Below are 4449 nucleotides of genomic sequence, written 5' to 3'. Positions count from 1 at the left end.
AAAGGAGGTGACAATCATATTCTAAATGAAGCCAACTCATGGAGTGTGGGTCCAACTGAAGCGGCCCTCCCCGGGCAGGCCCAGAACTGGGAGCATAAAGAGAGGAGGTGCTATCTCTGATACCAGATGACAGCTGGTGACAGGGAGAAGAGAGGAAGTCTCTGGTCCAACCCAGCCTGGTTGATCCAGCTGGTGAGGGTCACAGACCAGTTAGTTCTCTCTGGGTCATGGGGTCTAGAAGAGGTAGCCACACAGGGAGTGGTGAGATGTGGCCTTGATGTGACCACACACAAAGACCCTCAGAGGAGTTGCTGCTGGCCGAGTTTTAGACTACAGGCGAAGCCTGCTCTGTCTCCTGAAATAGGAGGAGGAGGTGTGTGAGTCTCCAGACAGGTGCATGGCAGTAAAAGGGGGATAGCCCTGGGCAGGGCAGAACAGGGGCTTGCTTATCTTTCAGAGCAGGGAAGGGCATGGCATTTGGGCTCTGGGCGCTCAGAGGCTGTCTCATGAAATTTTGAGTTTTGGCAAGATCAGATTCCCCAGCACCTCTCCAAGCCTTCTTCTGCAATGCTGGCCCCTGTCCCAGAGGCTCAGTCCTCCCCCATGCCACCCCTCCCTGTAGGGATCCAAGCTGTTTCCTTATGAGGTCAAGGAATTCTAGGTTTGCCTTCTCCCCAAGGAACTCCCTCTCCTCTGGCACCTGCCTCGGCACTCTGTCTTTTATGTCCCACCCATTGCCCCCCTGTGGAGGTCCCACCATGGATGGCACCAGGAGGCTGAACTGTGATGGTCCCTTGAGCCCACCCTGTGGGCACCTGTAGCCTAAGCCCAGCCCTGCTGCAGTGCAGACCTGTTCCAGACCTCCAGAAACCAGGCACGCCCTTGACTATGGGAACTAAGAGGCACTCTGTGCCACCCCCATCACCTAGAGGAGGAATTGGGGGCTTAGAGAGGGAGGAGACTTGTTAAGGACCTTTAGTGCAGCAATTCAATCACGGACATTCCCACAGCTAGATTTTAGTTCTCAGGGCAACGATCTGGACAGTGTGGCCCAGTGGGGGTTCTGAGCCCTCACAGGGGCTGTTGGGGGAAATCTTCGGCCTCCAGCGGAGTCTTTCTGGGAAGGGTGTGCATAGGTAAATAAGAAGAGGAATTTTTTTGGAACTACAGCCAGGGTGAGAAGGACTAGGAAGCCACCAATTCCAAGTCAAGAATAAGAAGACGGTTTCTCTCGGGGCCCCTGGGTGGCTCAGTCAGTTAAGTGTCTGCTTTTGGCTCAGACCATGATCCTGGGATCCTGGGATGGAGCCCCAAGTTCGGGGGGGAATCTCAGATCAGATTCCTCTGCCCCTCTCCCTGCTTGTGTGCTCTCTCTCTCATTCTCTCTCTCAAATAAATAAAATTTTAAAAAAAGAAAAGAAGAGGACAGTTTCTCTTTTAAGGATGGGAATGGCTTCGAAGCAGTATGTTGTGTAACTTGCAGTCCCAGGAGGATTGCAAGTTATAAGAAAAGCTATCAACACGAATACATTTCTCAGCATCCATGTCCAAGGAGAAGATTGTTCACTGAGCTGTTCACATTTTCTTTAAGATCAGAATGTTCTTAATACTTTAGTTTGATACAAAACTTAACTTTTCAGCATGCCTGGGTGGCTGGCTCATGGACTCTTGATTTCAGCTCAGGTCATGTTCAGGGTCGTGGGATCGAGCCCTTAATTGGGCTCCATGCTCAACAGGGAGTCTGCTTGAGATTCTCTCTCTCCTTCTCCCTCTGCCCCTCCCCCACCCTCTCATGCTCTCTCTCTCTCAAATAAACAAATAAATATTAACAAACAAACAAAAACTTAACAGGCACCTGGGTGGCTCAGTCGATTAAGCGTCTGCCCTCAGCTCAGGTCATGATCCCAGGGTCCTGGGATCGAGCCCCACATCAGGCTCCCTGTTCAGCGGGGAGCCCGCTTCTCCCTCTCCCTCTGCCCCTCCCCCCGCTCATGCTCTCTCTTTCTCTCAAATAAATTAAATCTTTAAAAAACAAATTTAGAAATTAAAACAAAAACTTTTCAAGAATGTTAAAGATCCTTTGGGTTTTACCTGGTGATATTCAAATGCTTTGAAACATTGTTCAGAGAGTAACAAAAGCCATAAGATCATGACTATTGTGAAAATTAATATGTGGAAGATTGTCACAATCAATATAAAACAGTGAATGGTTAGCTGACTAAGTGTCTTAGAGAATGCCTTGTGTTCCAATTCTAGAACACATTGGTTCATCTTTTTTTTTTAAGATTTTGTTTATTCATGTGAGAGAGAGAGAGTGCACAAGAGGGGGTAGGGGCAGACTATTGGCATGGCCAGGTGGAGATTCAGCCTGCCTTGGTGGCAAGAATGGAGGTGATTCTAGTTGTTTTCCAGAACCTTCAACACAAGGAGAAAAGGTCTCTAATTTAGTTTGATCTTCACCAGAGAACAGTGGGTGCTGTACAAACCTTTGCTTCCCCTAAGCCTGGAAGAAGTAGAGATCAAGAGCTGCCTGGCTTGCTGGGTTGTATATGGAGGGGAAGGGAGGCCGTAGTGTAAAAAGGATTCAAATGGAGGTGGGGGTCCCAGGATCCAGCCATGTGGCCATAGCCTCCTTCGTGACCCCCACCTATGGCAATGGCTTCCATTGTAATGTGTGTGGTAGGGTGGGTTTCCATCCTTGAAGGACAGCCTTGGCCATGAGCTCCAGCACAGCTACCTCACTGGCCTGAATCCATGCTGCTCATCCGTGCTCATCTGTCAAGTGATGAGAAGCCACTGCCCTCCCCAGCAGTGGGGGGGGGGGGGCGGTGGGGGGCGGTTCCCACCAGAGGGAGCAGCAGGAGACCCTGGCGTTTTTAGGAGCTCCCACTGCGGGTCAAGGGGGAAAGGTCATTGCCAGTAGAGGTAGCTAAGGCAGCAGTGAGTGCGTGGAGGCCTGGAGGGCGGTCAGCGTTAACATCGTGGCTGGCTAGCCAAATTCAGTCAGCAGGGACTACCAGCTTCTTTCTCCCTCCCTCTTTTCCTGCCTTCATTCCCCCCTTCCTTCTTTTCTTTTTCTCTTTTACTTTTTATTTTTTTAAAGATTTATTTATTTGAGAGAGAGAGAGAGTGTGCGTGTGTGAGAGTGGGGGGGAGGGGCAGAGGGAGAGAGAATCCCAAGCAGACTCCCCGCTGAGCGCAGAGCCCAACCTAGGGCTCCATCCCAGGACCTGAGATCATGACCTGAGCCAACATCAAGAGTCCGTTGATCAACCGACTGAGCCCCCAGGCCCCCCTCTTTTTCTCTTTTAATGAAGTAGAATAAATTTTATTTTATTTAGATTTTATTTATTTATCTGAGAGAGAGAGAGAGAGAGAGAGCACAGAGGCAGCGGGAGAAGCAGACTCTCCACCGAGCAGGGAACCAGATGCGGGACTCAGTCCCAGGACCCTGAGATCATGACCTGAGCCCAAGGCAGTCGCTTAACCCACTGAGCCAGCCAGGCGCCCCAATGAAATAGAATAGAATAAAAAAAAAAAAAATCAGAGTGCTTTTCAGGTAGTAAGGAAAAGTTTCATTTGGTGAAATGTTTCTGTTATTTGTGTCGATATGTGCTTGCCTGCGCGAGCCGTCTCCCACCGGCAAGCACACAATACTGGCTCGGGAAAGAAAATGTCCTTCTCCTTGGGGGTTGTGGGCAAAGTGTTACAATGGCACTGCTTTCTGGGACCTTCCCCAAGGAAGTGACATTTGAGCTGAATCTGAAGCTACCATGAACTAGGCCTGTAGACGAGGAAGAGGGAGCCTGGCAGGGGCAGAGCGTTCACCAGTCCTTGGCTCTTCGTGGCTGCACCTCACCGCGCACTTCCAGACTTCGCGACTGCACCTAATCGTGCTCCCGAGCATTCAGGATCTTTGGGCTGCGGGCTCCCAGGCCAGGCCTGGCACGAGCGGGGACCAACTCGGTGGCAGCCAGGATGCTTGCTCTTCGCGGGGCTCGGGTCCCTGCCCCACTGTGGCCTTGCCGGTGGTAGAAGCTCCGGGAACACCTGCAACGGCCTGTTGGCCGTCCCCCACCCCCAGCCCCCGCCACCCCACAGGGCAGAATCCGACTTGCCTGGCCAGCTCAGGCTTGGGGCAGATGCAGGGGGCCGCGACTGGGGGCGGCTCCCTGGAGGGAGTGGCCTTTCCCGCTGAGCTGAGATGTGGGCCCCGTAGACCCCGCGGGAGCTTCAGGCGAGCACCCCCACCCCCAGGCGGACCTCGCCGGGCGGTGAGCTCATCGGGGGTGGGGGGGTGGGCGGTGGCGGCGTCGCCAGGCGGCCCAGGCGCTTGAGCTCACGGCGCGCCCCCACTCCCCCCCCTCCCCGCCGGCTCCTGGGCGATTTTACCAATTAAGGCTTTCTCTCCGGGCCGGGCGCGGGGCGGGCGCGGGGCGGGCGCGGGGC

Source organism: Mirounga angustirostris, unplaced genomic scaffold (assembly GCF_029215605.1).
Source record: "Mirounga angustirostris isolate CCGP_5_RB_7025 unplaced genomic scaffold, mMirAng1.0.hap1 SCAF_11, whole genome shotgun sequence".
Classification (NCBI taxonomy): Eukaryota; Metazoa; Chordata; class Mammalia; order Carnivora; family Phocidae; genus Mirounga; species Mirounga angustirostris.
Note: the sequence above shows the minus strand (reverse complement) of the source record.